The sequence below is a fragment of the Apis mellifera genome, linkage group LG4, assembly GCF_003254395.2.
Source record: "Apis mellifera strain DH4 linkage group LG4, Amel_HAv3.1, whole genome shotgun sequence".
In the NCBI taxonomy this organism is placed as follows: Eukaryota; Metazoa; Arthropoda; class Insecta; order Hymenoptera; family Apidae; genus Apis; species Apis mellifera.
The window spans coordinates 4,966,479-4,988,216 of NC_037641.1; the positions used below are offsets into that span (position 1 = coordinate 4,966,479).

Here is a 21,738-nt window from a genome sequence, read left to right on the forward strand (position 1 = left end):
GAGCCCGAGAGTTGTTCGCTCGAAACATCATAGAGCGATATGGAGCGAGGAGGGAAATGCGGGTTTCTTACCCTTAGAACCGGTTTCCGCGGGGGTGGAAAAATATGGCCGCGATTAAACGCGCTCGTGTTTCAAGCTTGTTAACGGGGGATGCGGTAATTTCAAAGAAAGAAATTTTTACGATAGTTTTCGGAGAAGAATTGTGCGTGTTTTTTCTTTTTACATTTTTCGAATGAATGTTTTATTACACTTTTATATTATAGAGCTTTTAAAGAGAAGAATTCTTTCTTCTCCGTGAGAAGAAAATATTTATAGAAGGAAGGGAAGTGAATTGTTCGATCTTAATTGAGATTCGTTAATTGTGAAGAATCAGAAATTTTTCGAAACCAATAAATTCGTAAGTTCAATCAATGAAGAAAGTAATTACAAACGAACGAAAATACGTATTTTGGGGAGGGTAATTATTAACATTTTCCTATTTGCGTTTTGCTTTGATGTTAAACAGCAACGGGGTAAATATTTGAATAAGAAAATTAATGAAACTTCCCAAACTATTTATTTTTCGGAAGGAAAGGAGTTATTCGAGAGAATTATAATTAATTACGTTGAAAAAAGAAAGTTATATGTGTATATTTAAAATAATATCACGGTGTCTTTTGGGTGCTAAGTTCGGCGCTAAGGCTAGGATTATACTAGCGCGACTAGAAATACATACAATCCACCCGGTGCTCAAGTATACAATAATAAACAGAGTTGCAAAACAAGCACATACGATTCCAAAAATTCACCTCGGTAATCAAAAGAAAACGCGCATCGCGTGCTGCATCGAGAAATAAAAATATCTAAATACAATGCCTGATTCGAGAGCTAAACCTATCGAAAATCAAAAAGGAACGATCGCAACAACTCTTCTACGCGTAGAATCGCATACGCGAAGCTCCAAAAGATTATTTCTAAAAAAGAAAAAAAAAAAATACTCCACGTCAAAAATGAAGCAACCCCTGCAATCTCGCCGACAAACGAAGCTCCAAAAAGGTGAAGGCAGAGAGAATCCGGTCAAAGGCGAGCGAGAGAGAAAGAGAGAGAGAAAGTAGGAGAAAGACAGCCGGGTAGAGGAACAGGTAAGTAAGAGAGAAAGAGAGATATGGGTCAGAGGATGGACCGGACGGAATATTGATCCGACTACCTCACGATAGTTGCCTGTGTTGCGCTATGCTCTGCCATGTTTCCTTTCTCTCTTTCTCTCCCAACACCCGTAGAAAGAGGATACACACAGCCAGGTTAAAGATTGTTGCAGTTTACCTTACCTCTGCTGTTGTAATTTTAAATCGAACGGGGAGAAAGTTGGCAAGATTAAAAGGTTAATGATGCGATGCAAATTTGAAGAAGAGGGGTACAGTGAGAAGGTAGTTCGTTCGAGAGAGAGAGATAGAGGAAGAGTTGTTTAATTTGATGATTGATGCGGTTCGCGGCGATTATAGGTTAATTCGATGAGCGATACGAGAATAAAGAGGGAAGACGTTTGATATGTATTTTTGTACTTTCCATGATGGATGTACGAGGAAGTAAATATTCGTGGAAGAGAGGTGGGGGGCAAGGTTTGGCTGCCGGTTTATTTGAATATTTCACATCGGTGGGCCATGCTCTCCAAAGAGAATCGATTTTTCCCTAATCGAATTGCTCGCGTATCCATCATTCGTGTTTAATTTAATCGATGGAACGAAGAATCTATTATACATATATATAATACAATTTGAATATTCATTATAGGAATTAGAGGAAGAATACTTTTATTAAAATAATAATTCAGAGAGAAAGAATCGTTTGCTGTGATAACATGAATTAAATAAATACGAAGATTCCGTTCTCTCTATTATTCGACTCGAATAAATCGAGGGAAGAAAATCCGTGGATCCGAACGTTGCCAACGTTCGACGATGCAACGAGGCGCTAATTTACAGCTTAGCCCAGAAAATCTAGCCCCCCATCAATCTCCTCCCGAAAACAATTCTCCCGAAGCGAAAAGGCGTCGCGTATGACGACGGACCTCGTAAATCTCGAGCCGTGACGGTTTATTGTCGACGATGAACAACCTCCTCGTAAAAAGCCTCGATCCCCTCGTATATCGAATAGTTCTCGCCGACGACGTTTCCAAAAATACGCGATGATTCAAAAAAACAACCGCGGGCAACCGCGCGAAGATAGAGGCAATAACTGGCGCATTTTACAGGCAGAGACTGTTCAACAGTTGTTCCTGTTCCAACACGAGAAATAACGTAATAGTTTCAAAAGCTGTTCGCTTGTGTTCGGTTTGTTGATATGGATCTGGAAGCAGCAAGTTGCGGGGGAGGGGGGAGGAGAAGTTATAGCCGCCACGAATAGGGATGATGATTCCGAGAGTAAAAATTCGGCGGATATATCGTTGTTGCACAATTTTAAAGAACGATTTCAACTAAATTTCAAGGATAAATCTATCTTATCCAAAAGAATTATTAACTTTATAATCTCTAAATTGCTATGATTGAATAGTATTAATTCAAACCATCATTATTTGTATCATATCCAAGCAATACATTAAAAATAATTATATAAATATTAGAAATCATCTTGCATGATTTGCATCGTTAGATTTTCGAATCTTGATTAAATTGATCTTCTCGTAATTCATTATCTTTCTCGCCAATGGAGGACTGGAAATCAAGCAAGTCACATCACTATGTTGACACGTAATTATTAAATATTATAATTATTTAATATTATAAAATATTAGAAATCATCTTGCTCGACTTGCATCGTTAGATTATCGAATCTTCTCGTAATTCATTATCTTTCTCGGCAATGGAGGAAGTCAAGCAAGTCACACCACTATGTTGACACGTAATTATTAAATATTATAAAATATTAGAAATCATCTTACTCGACTTGCATCGTTAGATTCTCGAATCTTGATTAAATCGATCTTCTCGTAATTCATTATCTTTCTCGGCAATGGAGGACCGGAAGTCAAGCAAGTGGCACCACTATGTTGACACGTAATTATCGTTGCGTGCACAGGTACACGTGTCTTTCCGCTGCTCCGTTGGTTCGATTGTTTGAGTTTGGAACGAGGTACACGGAAGGGAAGCCTCACGTCGACGCGATAAAGGATGGAGGAAGGCGACGAGGTTCATTTTTGAAAACGTTTCTCCGATGAACGTTCTTCGAAATGAAATCTCTAAACTTAAGAGACTTCTTCTTCTTCTTCTTTCAAGCATTTTTCCAGATTAACACGTGCCGTGTTTCCGTGTACAATTATCCCTTTAATCGGTTGTTTATCGCGTACGGATAAAGTCATTATACGAAGATGACGAATATAGCTTGCATTATGAAAATTCTCATGCATGGTCGACATGGTGGCACAATATCAAGCGATGATACGCATTTCGAGCGTGCACATTGTCAGACTGAATCATAAATAGAATTAGAGAAATTTTGAAAGTCGATGTATAGAAGATGAGGAGGAGAAATTAAATTGGAACGATCGAATCTTGTAATCTTGATATCGCGTGTATAAAACGCGAAATTAATACAGAGAATCGAAAGATAAAAACTTCGAAGCGAAGAATGACGAATAACGTGAGAAAATTGCAACGTATGTAAATGGGATTTAGTGGGAGAAAGAGAGAACAGGAGTCAAAAGTCGCGGCCACTCCATTAAGCGTTTTATGCGAGCCGAATTCTGTGCTAATATTTGCACAAAAGGAAGTTCTCCAACCAGCAATCGTACCTATCGCCCTCAAACTGGCCAGGTAAAAAAAGTTCGATACCGAAAGTTTACAGTTTCCTCGCGAACTTCCTCTCACTTTTGTCGTCACGAACTTCTGAATCTTCTTGATAAAAGAGGAGAGAAATGTATCGACGTTACGCGTAATCCATGATAACAGTTCTTTCGACTCTCTTCTCCATTAAAAATTCGAATATATTCGCCAATTTCTTTCCGAGTAGATCCACGAGTTCGAATTATTCCGGTGGAAAATGTCGTACCCTTAAATCTACTCTGATAATGCAAAAGAGAAGCGAGATTTACGAGCCACTCCGAGAAATCTGAGGATGGAAAATTTATGATCTTAGTTCGTAGTTTTTGAATATTTTTCTCGTCTCTTTGTTAAATATAATAATAGAGGTAGTTCAAACTGGTATTCACAGGAGGAAGAAATATTACGGAAATTAAAGGATTTTTAAATTTGGATTTATTGCATTAGATGGTAAACCGCTAGGTAGGTCGAATAAATACGTGTGTTTGAACAACCGAAATTCGGATAATCAACGTTCCAACGTCGGATCACCCTCATCTCGATCATTTGAATAACCGATAATCAACGTTCTACCGTATTACATCACTCATCTCGGTCATTTAGATAATCGAATTCGGATAATCGACGTTTTACCGCATTAGATTACCCGCCCCTCTCTCTCTCTCTCTCTCTCTCTCTCCGCTATTTTGCAATCAACGTCATCCTCTGACTTCCATCCTTCGAGAGTAGTCAATTATCACGATCCATCTTGACGATCTCTTCATTATTAAAAACCAAGAAATTCCTCGTAATTATATATACACACACGTTCGATCTTATTTCTCATTAATTTCTTTCTTTCGTGTCTGGAAGAAGATGTCTAAAGGCATCTCGCTCGATCATCGTGAATGAGTTGACGAGTGTGTGTTACAATGCGTGGCGAGTCGTGAATGGAGAATGCATCGTATTGATCTCGTTGTTTCGCCACGGCCGTCTCCACGTGATAATATAATCACTCAACTTTGTGTAGGGCCTTATGATAATCGCGTGGGCGGCGCGATTTCAAATAATTTCCGCGTCTCTTGTGGAATAATCGAGTAATCGAATACGAGAATCGTCGACGAGGATTTTTGCCAGGAGAAATTTCAAGATTTCTCTCGCGAAGAATAAATGAATGAAAAGGAAAAATGGCGAGTAGTCGTTGGAAGAAGCATAAGTAGGATAAATTGTGATAAATTAAAAAATATTGCGAGATTTCCAGTGAATAAATAAGAGGGGTCAAAGGAATACGTAGTTTTAAAATATGAAATTAAAATTCTCACACGGAATAAATAAATGAATAAATAGAAATGCAAAATAACTTCTCTTGCGAAAAGAAGAAAGCTGAAATACTCGTTTATCGTGGATTACGAATAATTCCCGAATATTTCTTTCTGCGCGGAGAAGAAAAAAAAAAAAGGAAGAATACGAAGTTACGAGATGAAAAATATCCCGAGACCGGTGGCGCGGGAAAAATAAATAAATAAAGAAAGGATGTAGCGAGATAGGCGAGGAGTGAAAGGTACAAAGCGAAGGAGAGAGAATTCCAGACAGCCTGGTGCGCGTCCACGTGTCGTCACAAGGAGGAGAGAGTTACGCCGGCCACACTCTTTATACGGGTGAAGTTGGACGTGTGCCCGTCAAAGCTTCGAAAGTTCAAAGGAACGGCTCTCGAAACGACGTTGCACGGCCTCGTTCGACCGGCCAAGTTCGTCGAGCTTTCGATCGCGTCCAATCGGGGTTCGTCGAACCCCGCCTGTTATCACAGCCACGATAAAGGTCTCCGATAATCGATCGCCGGAAAGGGTTCTCGGTCACCGAAACTTTCGAATTTATTTTATCGGGTTCGAGAAACGGATTCGACAAATATCTTTCCAATCGGTAAAATTGTTACTTGTTAACGATATAAATATGTTATAATCGAGCGAATTTTTCTGAATACACTACGAAAAGTTGAGAAACAAAATGGAATTATATCTCGACAAAATAAAATATTAATTCAATCGCGTTTTGTGCGATGATAATCAAAGAATAAATATTATAAAATTTTATGGAAACGGAGGAAAAATTAAAGAAAAGAAATGAGTTTTGGAATTCGATCTTTTACCATTTCGACGTGTGATGCGATAGGTTCGGGTTTTAAGCAAAAATTATGTTGTAACAAGGGTGGAAGTACGATGCAAAGTAGCACGATGATAAGCAAACAAGATAAGCGTTATAAAATACACTATTGTTATATGCCGTTATAAAGGATTAACATTTACCTGTGTTGAAACGTGTTTGCGCAAATGTAATACGAAACACATACTCCATTACGAGTATCGAAAAATATTTTGAAACAATGATCTTCTTTTCACACCCAAATGAAAATTGGAAGAAAAAGAGTTCTTATAAAAATTTGATATCGCGAAACTGGAAATACGGAAACGTTATAAAAACGTTTCGTTCAAAAAAGAAAAGTTGATAATTTTTTCAGAGCTTCTTTTCGCGTTTCATTAATTAATTTAAAAACGCGTGTTTCGAGCCAAAAAAAAAAGGAGAAGCGAAAATTATCCTTTTGAAAAGATACTCTTCCTAGAAACACGAGTTTCACGAGGTAAATGGTAAGGTTTAAACGAATTCTTCGAGATTCTCATTGAAGCACGAGGGATCGAAGTGGAGGCCCAGTTTTTCCTTGTATAAATAATTACACTATTTTAGCCAATTGTTTACTATCCCACATATCGTAGTTGGTTTTGCTTATCAATGTAGGTCGTGGTTCGCTTTGTTCACAGGGATGCTTTCCTCCCTCTTTCGCAATAAAACGTATCGTCGATAAACATTTTAAACATAGAACACGCGAGAACGATGCTCCAATGTTTATTAATTTTAAACAATCGTCGTTTTATTACAACTAGAATCTCATCTTTCCTCCCCAGAAAAATACGCGGTATATATTTTTCCTTCTTCTTCTTTCTTTTTTTTTTCTATTAATTTCCTGAACGAGAACATTATCACGTTACGTTGAATTATATTAATTTGATTTATGCATTCAGTAGCTCGTTTTTTTAGTCTTGTTAAAAAAACATAATCCAATGAATCTTCTCTTGCACGAATATTACAACACGTATGTGTCATCGCTTATTTATACTATATTATTTATTTTCATTAGAAATTGCCAGTCTTGCTTTGCGTATCGACGAAACCACTTTCGATCCATCTATCCTCAAATATGAATCAAAAGGCCACATTATAGTCTCTTGCTCGAATTTTCAAAGAGACCGTGAATACGTTGATTGCCAAGCGAAATGAAACTGCTTCCTCCATTATTGAAAGACGAACACTTCTTCTTCTAGATAGATATTTTGGAATCCGGCAAAAATTAACACCAGATGAATATTCCTCGAAAGAGAGAAGGGAAGGAGGAAGAAAACAGGAAGCGAAAATGAAAAGGAAGAAGCGGAGAGGGGTCAATTTGGCGCGTTTCGATCGGGCAAATCTCGATTAATTTAGCCGGTGCACGCGTCCGCCACCGGCCGAGTTAACGAGCGTAATTAGATAAGCCGGGATTAGTCTGCTACGTAATTCACCGTGGATAATTGCAGTGTCATCGTTCGACGTGAAGCGATGACGCTCGCTCATTCATCCGAGGACGAGGGGGAGAGTTTAACAGAGGAAACGAACTCTAGCACGCTAATCTCGTCCGAAAGCTCGTCGAGCAAAAGCAAATAATCGATAACAGGATTGTTCGGTGCCCCCGTTTATTCGCCAGATTTTTTATTAATTCCCCATTTTCGGGGACGAATGTTGCGTTAAAGATATTATTGCATCTATACTTGATTTAGGATCAGAAGAATCGAGAGTTTTGCGAGTGATGGATCAACGGAGAGAGAGTATATAATTCGATGTTTGATCTTCCTTAATTCGTTATTGTAAATTTCTTTATTGTGTATGTTTATTTATTTGTTGCACAAGTATCATTCTTGGATGTAAATTGAAAATTAATCACGCGTTTGTACATGCTTGTAATAAATCTCGATTAAGATCTGGCTAATGCGATAAATCACGTGCTAATCTTCCAATAATCCTTGCACGTTGATCTTTCTTAATTACACGTAATTTTAATTACGTCCCGTTAAACGGAATAAATATACACGAATTATAAATTTCAACTTATCTCCAAGTTTTTATCAGTTTTTCCATCGCGGGCGAGATCAGAGACACGTTCAAAGTGTAAATTTGTTGCGTCCGTTTATCCAAACAAGCAAATCCTTATCTCTCGATGTTTATAAATGTTTCAATTTTATGTTTGTATTTATCCACGATCGTGGATAAAGATGAGCGTGCAAGCGAGATAAGATTGTGAACCTGCCAGCCACTCTTTCGACATCGATCGTTTCTTTTTTCTTCTGCGTATCTCGCCATCTGTTCGATATCGTTAAACAAATTGCAAATCGCGCGATTTTTCTTCTTCATTCTTCTTCTTCCTCTTCCTCCTCGAATACGAAAAACTGAGAAAGAAATTTAAATTTTCCGCCGGGCACAAGCCTGTTTTAATCCCATTTAAACCTCCATTCGTTTCGACGAATTCGCCGCCATCTATCTCACCCTCCTCCTCCTCCCCGTATCAAAGCAAAATCAAAGGATGCAATGGCTCGAAATTCGCGGCAACACTCTCGAATAATTCGTTTCCGGTGAAGTGGCGCGTTTTCCATTAACGCGGCACGAAATCACCGCGTCGTAAAACTAATGGAATCCCCCTTGGCCGGGGAATGCCACGCGGGCTATCGATCCCTGGCAGCCAGACGGTTCCAGACCACGATGGAAAAGCCACGAAGACGAATGGAAAAACGTTCTACCTCTTCTCTCTATCCCCGTCGTCCCTTTTTTCGAAATTTCGGGAAAAAGTGTGCGATTGCTAATTTATGCAAACGTGGTTCAACGCAGTTTATCGAGATCGAAAGTATATCGTGGGATTTTCCTGCCCGAGTAAAGACTATTTTTAAAAGTATTTGCTGACCGTTAATGGATTAGATTCATTGGATTGGTGGTAATTTTAAGTGATATGTAAAAAAATGTGAGAAATAGAAATCTCAAACTCCATCAATGATTGTTAGGGTTGTTATTAAATTTCTGTTCACACGCGTGGAATCGTGATTCGCGAACAGGCTCGACAACAATCCAATTCCTTCCAATTAAAATCAAGCACCCGTACATAAACCCCTCGAAACTTGCAACAACGATCAAAACTTCTCCAACATTCGAAGGCCAATCTAGGACAAAGGGGGAAACACAATGCGCGTATCCAAATCTTGCAACATTCTCGAACCGCATCGACACTTCTCCAGCAATCTATAATCCGATCTAGAAGACGAAGAGGCACGATCCAAAAGACGCATCCAAATCGATCTCAAACAACAACAACAACAACTTCGATTTCTCGTCGAGAACAACTCTCCTTTCGAGCATAAAACGATTCTGACTGGAATTCTGATTCAAAGATCGAACAATCGAGGTGAAAGTAAATAAAGAAGCGGACAATAGCAGAAGCGAGATGGAAGATAAGCTTAATTTTCACCGCGAAGAATCGAACGAAAGGAGAAAACGAGGAGGAGCTTTTCCTATTGGAACAATTTATTTCTTTCGTCTGGCTTCGCAAAAAACGAAAGCTCCCCCCCAAATGCAACGTTTCGCAAAATACTGGATGCGGTATTACACGTAGACACACGAACACTGATGCACGCGTTTTATCGCTCTTCAAACGTCTCTTTCTCCCCAACGTTTGCGTTATATAGATTTTCGAGGTTGAAAGCTTCTAAAGTTCAGGAGTCAAAGCCGCGTACGCGCTTTTCAAAGAGCTTTCCCGCGCTCGTCATCGTCGCCAACTATGGCATCGTGCTTTTAGCTCGACGTCCCTCCTCGACGTTCCTCGACTCGTTCCCCCTCTCCCTCCTCCTTAACAAATCCCGATCCGCGGTGCAATCGCCTCTGTACGTGCCTCTCGCCGAAGGAACGAAAATATCGAAATCTCGCGCGATTGTTCTTCCGATAATCCAAGAAATCTGGCTTTTAAATCTTATGCGAGAGGAGACTTTGAACAAGTTTTTTCTTAATTTCTCCAATGATTTTTTTCCAATTAAATATTAATCATTGTATTTGAGAAATTTCATTAAGTTGCAAAGATTGTCATCGCGATACGAAGCAAGATTTCATTCAGAAGAACGAAGAAAAGAGAAGGAATTTTCTTTTCTCTTCCTTCCACTCCAATATAATTGTCCAACTTCTTGTAAATATCTTTTGTCGAAAGATTAAAGAATGGAGAATAAGTAAATGATGAGGTCTAATGGTCGAACACGAATAGAAATGCAGTTGGGATAGGATAGGTTGTTTGGATGAATTTTTAGAAGGAGGAAGGAATAATTGGGGCCATGATCGAATGATTATCGAAGCAATTAATAAATGGGTGTAATTTTCTTAGCATGTTTTTAATCCTCATCGAGATTATAGATCGGTAAACTTTTCGAGAGATAGCCATTTTTTTTTATTCGTATGGAAAATTTCATATTCCATGGAATTCTTATGGAAAAATTGAAAAGAAGAGTTAATCACAATAAGACCTTTAAACTTAAACACGGTTCTTCTTCGTATCTTTCATCTATTATCTCATTGCATAATCATTTTACGTTACTGATAACGCGTTATCAGGTCTGCGTCAACGACAACCATCTACACGGTGTTGCGATAAGCAACAATAATTTTGCCTCATTCACCGAGAACATACAAATATTATAAAAGAAATTCGAAGATAAATCGAATCGAGGAAGATCTTCGACATCATTCGACGTATAAAATTCTTCCAAACTAACATAAAAATCATTGTTACGACTAAAAATTTTAATCTTTCGAAATCGTGTCAACGATAATAAATTCTAATTTGTGCAACGCGAATATAGAATTAGGAGACGAAAGAATAAATAAATTTTAATGACGATAATAATTAATTGTACGATAATTATAACTCAATACAGAGTTGTTTTTACGACCGTTCTAATTAATAAATTTCGAGGAAAATCCAAAAATGATTAAGTAGATCGGTATTTATATTTGTAATCAAACGAGACTCGACTGAAAATAGCGATTCATTTGTATTATTATTATTATGTGCGAGTATAAACGCGAGTAGATTAAATGGATCACGACTTTGGATGTGGAGGACATGATACGGGATTATTCCTGATCTCAGAAATTTAAAGGCGTTCTTCATCTTTGGTTTCGATTCCTGTTGTCCTCTTATTACTTTATTAGCTCGAGAGAGGAGAGAATTCGAGAACGGTGAGGATACAACTGTGGCAAATTTATCCGTAAAATTACCATTCCACCAGTCTAATAAAACGAAGTTTATACCGTCGAATTAGCTATAAACTTTGCCAACCGTTTAATTCGAAACAGAATTAAATGCGATCTTAAAGAAATAAAAGTAAATATCTTTTTTTTTTTTAACTATGCATTGCTCGTTACATGTAAAAATCATTTTTACGAGCCAAGAATTTTTAATTAAGAATGAAAAGTCATCCCTGAAAAGCCAGTAGTCAACTTCGATCAATCACTAAAAGCATTCCCGATAAAATAAATTCCGATTTTCAAACTGATTGCAGCATATCTGTCTCGTAAATCAAATAACAAATGTACATACGGTAGATCCACGTAAGCGGAGTATTTTCAAACTGGTCATTTTTACAAGGAAATGGAAGCGATAAAATTTGATATTCAAACAGATGTACGAGTTAAAGAACGAAGCTGTATTTTTTTTTCGCGTCACGTTGCATCCATTAAAAAAGGAAAAAAAAAAAAATAAAAAAAAAAAGATAGAAAAGGAGAGAGGAGAGTTAAATTGTCAAAAATAACAATTCTTTTTGCCGACGAAAAAAAATCTATTCCATTCAATTTCCATATAAATACTCGCTCGCTATGTTCATCACGTTCAGTTGCGTGGAAATGTTAAAACGAGATGCATTGTGCATCGGAAAGTTTATTTTAGATGGGAAAAAAGGAAAGAGAGAGAGAGAGAGAGAGAGAGTTGCTTGCATTGGTTCAATTCGAGGTATTTTCTGGTCAATATTTAATTTCAACAAATAGAACGAAAAACGACGTAACGACGATCGTTTACGATCGTTTACGATATTATAGCATGTTCTGTACAAAGTTCTTCCAGTTTTCTCTGCGAAAACGTTACCATTTTTTCGATTCTAACAGTGTCTGTTCAAAAACTTTCAATTACAAAACTTAAGACGTTTAAATTATCAATCCTAAACAGTTTTAAATTACTTTGGATTAATCTGAAGCAAAAAAGATGATCCTGAATAAGTATTCCAACAGGTCTCAGGATAATTCTAATCGAAACAGCAATTTTAAGCGAAGCTAATTCGAAACACGGATGATTTCGAATCCCTAAATTGAGCTTAAACACCTATGTCAATTTCGACTGGTTGTTGATATTGCTTCAAGATAATCGACGAGGATAATCCTAACTCTATCAAGACCCTGTTCAGATGATCCTAAATTGCGACCTAATCTTAACCCCCTCTCTCAACACCCTTAATCTCAACCCACACTAACTAACTAACACCTCATTCCCAAATACAAGGATAATTTTTCATATTCGATTAACAATGCGAATGTTCCCTATTCTTCAAGTGTCTCAAAAACATTGCATGTACTTACACATATAACTCTACAAACGAAGAGAGAACTTTATATTTTCAAAGCCTTTCCTTTTTATCCAAATTTATGCAAATTTAAATCGATATTTTTGCACGATCTTTCGTTTCGAATTCGATTTCTCCTAAATCTCGTTCAGGAAACTAATATATACATCGACTCGGCGCGAAATCTTGCCGTCCCATCCGCAAACAAACAAAGGCAGATAAGAAAAACTTGCAAAAACGTTTAATTCTCGAGAAACACTTTCGATGTTTCGTCATTCCCGTACACGTTCTATTTTATTTAAATTTATTTTCGATCGGCTCGGTTCGAAAAGTCGCGGCCGGCCATCGTTTCGAATACGCCGCTCGTCAACGTCGCTCGTAATCTCGCGAATTTACGGCCCGCAAGGTGGATCCCGCGATCCACCTGCGATCGTTTCCACGACTAGGCTCCCTCGTTAAACTCGTGTCTGGACCACTGGTATCGTTAATATCGTTGATCCGGGCTGATATGACACGGCCAATCGCGTAATTTATGCGGGCGTAAAAAAACGGTGCACGCCGTTAAAGTCGTTTCGTGGAAGTCGTTGTGAGAATAAATCGAAAACATTGTTGCGATCGGGTGGACGTTTACGACGACGTACATTATTGGCCGTTCGTTTCCTTTCGGTTTTTCGCCAAGGTGACGATGTCCGATTTTATTTCCAAATTCTTGTCGAAATTCAATTACAATTGTTGTTATTCAAGGCTAATTTAAATGGATAATTAAAGAGGGAAAGTTTCCAGAAATAATTTTGTGAAATGTCTTTCGGTTTAATGAAATATAATATTGTCAATGATGTGATAATTTTTTCTTCTTTTCTTTCTTTTGTCTCGCGGATTCTTTTTCCAGAAAGTTTCTCAATCGTGGTATACATATATAAAAAAGCATCGTGGATATTCGAAAATTCAGATTAATCGACAAAATTTTCCATCCTGGGGGATAGAAATGTCGAATAAAGGGAAACGCAAAGCTTTTTCAGAGAAAGAATAATCCAAATTAATATACCACCTATTACCCGATGAAACGACCTCGCTCGTTTCATTTTATCCCGGCAAAAAAAAAAAAGAAAGCTTTTTATTTCCCTTTTTCCAATCGATGCTCGCGATATAAATTCAGAGGAAAAAAATACAAAAAGACGAGACAAGACGACTCGAAGATTTTTTTTCTTCAAAAATGATCCCCGAGTTTCAAAGATTTTCATCTTTCCAAAGGCTTTTATCGATTCATTATCGTTAATGTTAATTAAGGTTTCTCAAAGAGCAGAGAACAACAGTTAAGATCGAAACTTTTTAAAACTTTCCATCGACCCGATTTTTCGAGCAACGCCTTCGATACGATCGTTTCCACCCTAATAAATTTCCCGTATCTTTGACTTTCAATTTTTTTTTTCTCCTTTTTTTTTTTTATCGGCGGAAGTTATTGTCGTAATGGGGAAAGTTGGTCGTTGGCCATCCCTCTCCGTGCACCGTTTCGTTGATTTACGATCGAGAATCTCCATTCCTCGATTTCCATCGAAATTTTCATTGCTAATTCGTGATTAAGTGCTATTCTTCCCTCCCACTTTCTTACAAAACGATCGTTTAAATTATTTATTATTTATTAATCGAGACAATTCCTTTCCACATTTTTCTCTTCACGTTGGAAAAATGATAAAACAAAAGTTGGAATTATTTATAAAATCTCTGTATCAAGCTCTACGTTCTACGATAAATTACTATTCCTCACTTTTTTATTTTCCCAAGGAAATTGTTCAATGAAATATAGAACACAATTATTTTCAGAAAATCACCTCTCGAAACTTTTATTCGACTTTATTCATTAAATATTCCACGCGCTATATTTTCGAAATTATCGATTATTGAAATTTAAATTTCCTCCGTAAGATGTAAGCAAAAAAAAAAAAAAAAGCCAGCCAAAAAACAAACGCGATAAATAAATGTCCAACGAACGAGCATCCCCTAATTCTCGCCCCTGCCGCGTGCATCCGCGAGGATTAAATCCCCACATTCACGGATAGTGGGAAAATGAAACGAAACGAGAGGGGGGCAATTTAATCAGCGGCAGATGCCGGAAGGTAAACGGCGCCGGGCAACGACAGGATCGAATTGTTCCCGGTAATTACTTTCGTTCACCTCGTCGACCTCGTTGGATTACGCAAAAAGCAAAGGATTCGGCCCCCCATCAAAATCCCCTCCCTCCCCTTTGTCCATCAGCTTCCCTCCAATTCCTCCTCCACGTTCCTTTATCTTTTCTCGAATTTGAACACGAGTCTCCTCTTAATCTCGTCGCCAAGAAGGGTATAAATAACGATACATTAAATGTATGAAATAAAATTGACAGAGAAAGTCAAGTAGCTAAATCGTTCGTTTCGATCAATTCCGTTTCTTGATTTATTCAAGTCTCGATCTCGCGTATATATACGACAGGCACGAGTGTAATTCGTGTGTACGTGCACGGGGGACGAGCACGTTTATCCGTTCGAATTTCCGTGGATCGGCATAAAGCCGCGTGCACACTGATCGCGTTACACACGCTCCGCCGATCGACACTATCCCATTACACGCTGATTCGGAAGCGCAAAGGGGTTGCGCGCCGCTGTTTGCGCGCGATTATCGAGCACGAAGAGGATCGGTGGACGAGTTTCAGTTCTTTCTCTCGGTTGCGGCTATTATTCTTCTTTGCTTTTCTTATTTTTGCAACAAGGATGCAACAGTTTGAGGAACTGAGCTCGTGTTTTGGGATAATCACTGCTAGTTGTGTGTATAATAATTGGACAGAAATCGAGACTTTGTTTGTCAAATCTGAGGAAATTAATGAGAAGGAATCGAGCTGAATAAATTGAAGATCAGAAGATTTTTCATCGATAATGGTGAGGAATTGATACGAGATTCTTAGAAAAAGAAATATATCGAAGAAGATGGATCTACATCGTTCGAGCAATTAAACCGTGAATCGTTAATTATCTCGATGATGAAATTGCGCCGATTCAATTTTTCTTGTCTTTTCATTCTCGAGATAAATTTGCAATTCAATGTGATCAGAATTCGTATATCGTTCCCTGAATATCGAAAAGAAAATTGTTTATTTTTCATTCCCCTGGAACGAAAATAAGAGGAGGTGAGAAGAAAAGGAATTAATTTATTTCGGCGCAAAAACGTACGTCTTATAAATAATAATTGTCGTATTAAAATGTATTTTTTTATTACTATATCGAAGCTTTGATCATTATTTTTGATTGTAAACCATCTTCACTTGAATTCCAATATTTCATCATTTCATATTTTTTCAATTATCTTTCTCTGTGAAGAACCGTATGAAAATGTTTCGACATTCCAACGGGATGAAGAAAGTAATGTTTTCACTTGCTCTGATATTTTAATTTTTTCATCTAAGGTGCAAGAACGATCGAGTTTCGAGTGGATCTGGGCAGATTTATCGTATAGCTGCTGCGTGTGTGCAAAGATGCGATATCCGATACCCGTAAATGAGTGGATTGCGTAGGTTTGACAAGCTTCTGTGGAAATTGACACCGCGACGTCAAAAGATCTGAGCGGGGATGATAGGAATTTTTCTTCACCCTCGATATACGGTTTGTTTAACAAACTCGTATATTCATCGATAAAGAGATGTAATTTCGAGATAATCCTACGTTCTCGCATAATTATTCCATTTTCATTCAAGTATTCTATATCTAATGATGTACACAGTGTTGATGGGATCATCTTTCGATTTTGGAGATGAAGATAAATATAATTATCCTGGCTCGCATCGAGAGATGCGACGTACAAGTTAATTTTTACTCCACTTTTCGCGTATAATTTCATCTTAATTCGATACGTATCACATTTCGCATCGATTGAAAAGGATATGGGACAACTGTCAGACTCTGCTGTTCACGTTGACATCGCTCATCGCGAACGATATACCTACACGCTCTAATTGGAAAGACAACGAGGCAACGGAAATTAAATTTTCTATTAAGAGGCAACGACGCGGTCCAGCAGCGTATCTTGGCTCCCTACCAAATATTCGTGATCTCGAAGAGACCATCGAAATCCCTCCCGCAACATCTAGATTTTTAAATCGAACGAATTTTTGAATATAACTTTATTCGACCGAGTTATAGACTCGATGGTCCGGAAAATTGATATCCCATTCCCATGCATTGCACACACAATCCTTCGAGAGGAGAACATCTCTTTTTCACAAGGGATTCGTACAATTCTCGCAATTCTCCTCTCTTCGTCGTAATCGCGAAACCCTTAACCCACCGTGAATCTTGTTCTAATAAATTTTCCTCCTACGATTCGTTTCGATTTTTCCACACAAGCTTGAGAATAAGAATTCGAAATCTCCAGCATCGTGATGATTCACATATATATATGTTCATTTTCATAAAGATTATTCATCGATATAAAATTGTTAAATTCGAACGTTACCTAACGATACCTGAAAGATGGGATTAATAGAGCACAGGTTAATCGGATAGTAGGTTAATTAGAGGCCTCTTACCGTACACGTGACCGTGGATAGCTTATAGATACCGGGTTTTGCGTGCTACACTTACCTGAAACAGAAATAAGTTCACAGTATGTTAGAACGTTATGAATATTTTAAGGAAGACACGTGACGCGATGTGTCACTTGCGTATATAATGCCTTATCGTTTTCAGCTGTTGCGCGCCCCCGCCTTCCTGCCTCGATAAGAGGGCCGCGCATTTTCACACGCCGTTTCCGCGAAAACTGATTATTCGAGGGTAGATTACGCAATCATTCGGAAATATTATTGTTATTATCATCATTGTTTTTTTTATTAAAAGAGAAATTGATCGAAGGAGAATATCGAGATATATATTTTTCACGTTTTCTAGTGGTGAGAATTCAACGAAGTGTAAATCTATAAACTGTAAAACTTGGTGGTCAGTAACATAGTCGGTGAACCACGACCGAGGGAATAAAACTTTCATGAGGCGGTACGCTTCGATCAGTTGGACAAGAAGATAAATCTAAGAGAAAATAAATTCAGGATAGGATTATATTTTATTCTAGTACGTTTATGCATGGAACGTAGAATCATCCTTTAATTTGTTCCTTCTTGATAAATTAATTTGTAAGGTGTAATATATATCATAATTTTCTCACAACAGAAGCAAAATTTATAATTGATTCTTTTTTTAATTAAATGATTCAGAATTTAAAAATTTTGAACAACAAGTTTTAGTATCACTTCTGCGACTGTCCACAAAGATTTTCCATCCATTAGTCACCTTATCACTGACAATGAATTATATCCACGTTACACTATATACGACACAACGTAACACGTGCATTTTCCAAGTGTACCATTTGAAAACTTACTAAAGTTTTTCAGATACAGATTCTTCAAAAATATCATGCGTTAAGAAAATGTATATATTTTAATTAATAATCACTTGGAAAAGTTTTTAAATAAATTTTACTTCAGAAATATCCATCGAAAAATAAAAATTCGCTAAAGAAAGTATCAAAGCATCCTCGAAATCGTACTTTTCAATCTCGAAATTCCATTAGGAAGTGGCGTTGAAGAAAAACGTCGCGGTGAACAATGAACGCGAAAACGTGGAAATTGTGGGGATCGTAAAAAGCGCGGGCCATCGGGGGGAGGGGAACAGCTTTATAACCCGAATTTATCGCGCGATTTTCGCCCACTGATTTGTTTCCTGGCCTCACGCAATCGCTATCTGCTGCGAGCGAACGATTGATCTTCCTACGAATTTCGTGAAAATATCTTTGATAAGTGCGGTCGCGTCTCCATTTGCGCCATTTCTCTCCCAATTCTGTCACCGTATCGGATGAAGGGAAATAAAATTGAACCGTCTCCTGGGGCGGAGAATTAGAATTTATTATGCATAAACTCTTCGATATCTTTCGATATTCTGAATAAAATAATATCTAATAAGAATTATTAGAACACTGTCTGTCCCATTGTGCAACAACTTTAGCCTTGATTATTATACAAACATAACCGCATAAAGATCAAATATCCTAGTAATATAATATTACATCTTTTATTATTACTTTGAAGAATATATAAAATTACCATCCTTTCTCAATATATATACACGTAAATATACATATAATGGAATAATAATAATTAACATTGTATCGATCCGATTTATTGTCCTTTTTATCTCTACGTGCAAGAAGAAAAATTTCACGTTCGTATCTTTCCATCCTTAATAGTTTCGTTTTTATACGCTGATCCGCATTTACCGATTATCAGTGTCATTAATCAACAAGTTGGAAAGCAAAAATCGGTACATTGTATTAATAGGGAGAAAGATGGAACGAAATAGAATACAACGTAGAGCTGTAATTATTTTACATCCTTATTACCGTCGCTTTATTTTATCATCGTACCATTGCATTTGTCCCCAGAGCAATCAATTGTACCAGTACCTCTATCTCTCTGATCACAGTGAACAACTATAATCAGCCGTAATTTTTTCTTTCCTTATCAGAAATACCACAAGTGTTAATAATTCTGCACCGGCTGTTAGTGTTTACGTTTTATCATTACGTTTTCTTCGCCTCTTTTCCCGGTAAACATTCATCATTTTATTATTATTTTTATTAATACGTTAAAGAAATTAAAAATCTCTCTTATTTCGTAATCTTCGAACACGTATAAATCCTCTTGAGAAAATTATTTATTATAAATTTAAATAAAATATTCTTTTAAGTAGAATTGTAAATTAAATTTTCAATTTTTAATCACTCTCGCAAAATAAAAAAAAGAATCAAAAAGTGATAATTTTCCAAAGTGACGAGATGATTCCCGATATTTTATAATACACAAATAAGTGCCAAAAATTATTAATTAAAGGATGACAAACCCCTATATAGTATTCCGTATATAACGAACATACGAGTCTCGATCGTTCAAATCGATTAGAAAAACCGATCCAATCAATTCCATCGTTCAAATGGCATTCAATGTTGAAAAAAAAAGCAGAGAAGGGAGCTCGAAACGACGGACGAATCAATCTATTACACGGGATGGAAAAGCGAATTAAACCTAAAATACAACGAGGATGCCTTAACGAGCGCGTCAAAAGGATCGAATTTTCCCTCCCTTTTTTTTTTTTTTTTTAATATTTTTCCAAGCCAATTCGTCGAAAATGATTTTCCTTGGAAAATCTGGGGCTCGTCAAAGTATTCTGCTCGCTCGCCCGGACAAAAGCTACGCGATCGAATTCGCAACACGTGGAATCATCTTTCGGAACGAAATAAAAACGCGGATAGATAAAGGGAGGAGAGCAGAGAAAAACAAGATTTGGAATATTTGAAGAGACGAAGGGGGAAGAAGAAAGAAAAATAGGGTGTTAAAAATGAAATAAACCGGTTTGCGGACGCATCGAGGCTTGCAACGCTCGAACGAGGGTGGATCTGGGGGATGTGAAGGCAAAAAGGAATAGGATCGAGGGTAAAAAAGTTACAAGTCGGAATCGTGATTCGAAGCGTTCCGCTGAAAATTGATGTTTTTTTTTTTTTATTATTTCCCCTATTTTTATACTTTTCTCTCTCTCCCTTTTTTTTGTTCTCCCTTCCTCTCTTTCTTTCGCTTTCCGTTCGTTTTATCAGAGATAAAAGAGTAAGGCGAGCGTTGGACAGAGACAGATATGTTATATACGACACGACTCGGTTTCCACTACACACGCATGGTAAATTGGAAAATGGAAAAAAAAAAGGAAATATTTATTATATCGAAACAGGTGGAAAGATTTCATTAACGGGTTATTAATTGGTTGTTTCACGATTGTGCCAAGTTTTTCCCTTTGGAAATTGGAAAATAATTTAATAAAATCCGTTCAAATGTGATAATATTATCTTTAATCATTTGATAACGATAAATCCTGTACCGTTATTCCATTGAAAAAAGAAAATAAAATAAAATATCCGCGCACTTTTCACGCATCATTTTAATCCACGGATTAAAAAGGGATTAAAAAAAATATTTTCGCAAATTTTTAACAATAATAATTTTCCCCTCGGTCAATTACTCGATTAAACTGCATCGTGAAAATTTACACGAATTATCATCCGTATTATGGGAAGATTATTCGTGCGAGATGTTCCAACGGAAAGAGCGAGGGGAGAGGATGAAGAGGAAGGTGTAACGTGGTCTCTACCATGGTCGAAGAGAATGCTATTTTCCGTGGCTGAACGAGCGTTATTTATTCGCGTCGAACGCCGGAAGCGGCGGCATCGCCGCGGGAATTACGAAATTTACCTCGTACACGTCATCTCGCGGCACGGAAATATTTCCACCGGCGTGGAACGGAGCTAAAAATTCCCTCCCCCTCGTCGAAAAGTGGGACGCGGCAATTTGGCAAAATTTTCAAGCTTTTTGACGAATAAACGTTGGCCGCAAATTGTCCCTTTTTCTCCCGGCCAAACGGAAATTAGGATGGCAGATGCGTTTTATATTCTGCCTCGGCTGGAAACTGGCTGTGTCTGTTAATTAAAAGGGAAGGGTTTGGTTCACTATTCACAAATGAATAACGCAACGATCCTTTGAACGCCATCGTCACTTTTTTTTAGAAATGTTTTCGAATCCAAGCAATGCTCTTTACAGTTATTCTCGATGCGAATGAATTTCTGAAACTTGTAAAAGATATTCTTCCAGGACATTTTTCCCTCGAATGTTTTCAATAAGCTTAAGTTTAAGAAAACAGGAAAATGAGAAAATTTTGAGAATTCTTATCTTATTTATATTCGATCGAGAAATACATTTTCAGAAACAACGATTAACTCTTTTATTCGATGAAATAAGATCCTGTAAGAAGGACATCGGAGAATAAAACTCGCGTTTCGAGCTGACTTCGATTTCATAAGCTGCATTAAAGGCTCGTAAAATTGTGCAACGAAAATCGACGGAAACGTGACCGACCTGGTTATCGGGAATTTTCAATTTGTGCCAAAGTGTTAGCCCATTTTTCCAGGTTAAGTTTCGCGAAGGGAAGAGCTAATGGAATATCGGGCAAACTTTGTTTGATCATCCTGATTTTGAACGGGGTGAGGATGCGTAAATTAGGTTGCAACGGATTCGTAACTATTTTTCCCAAAGTTTATCATCGAGTTAAACGATATTTAATTATCCTGTATTTGTTTTTACTTTTCTTATCAAATACGATTGAATTTTGTAAATAATTTAAGTATAT

At 37.4% G+C, this 21,738-nt stretch overlaps 1 protein-coding gene across 7 annotated transcripts in view; it reads right to left on the minus strand.

The window, feature by feature from the left end:
- The window catches only part of LOC411046 (serine/threonine-protein phosphatase 2B catalytic subunit 2), a 160,121-nt gene that overhangs the window by 110,477 nt on the left and 27,906 nt on the right, over positions 1-21,738 (minus strand). The window lies entirely within an intron of this gene.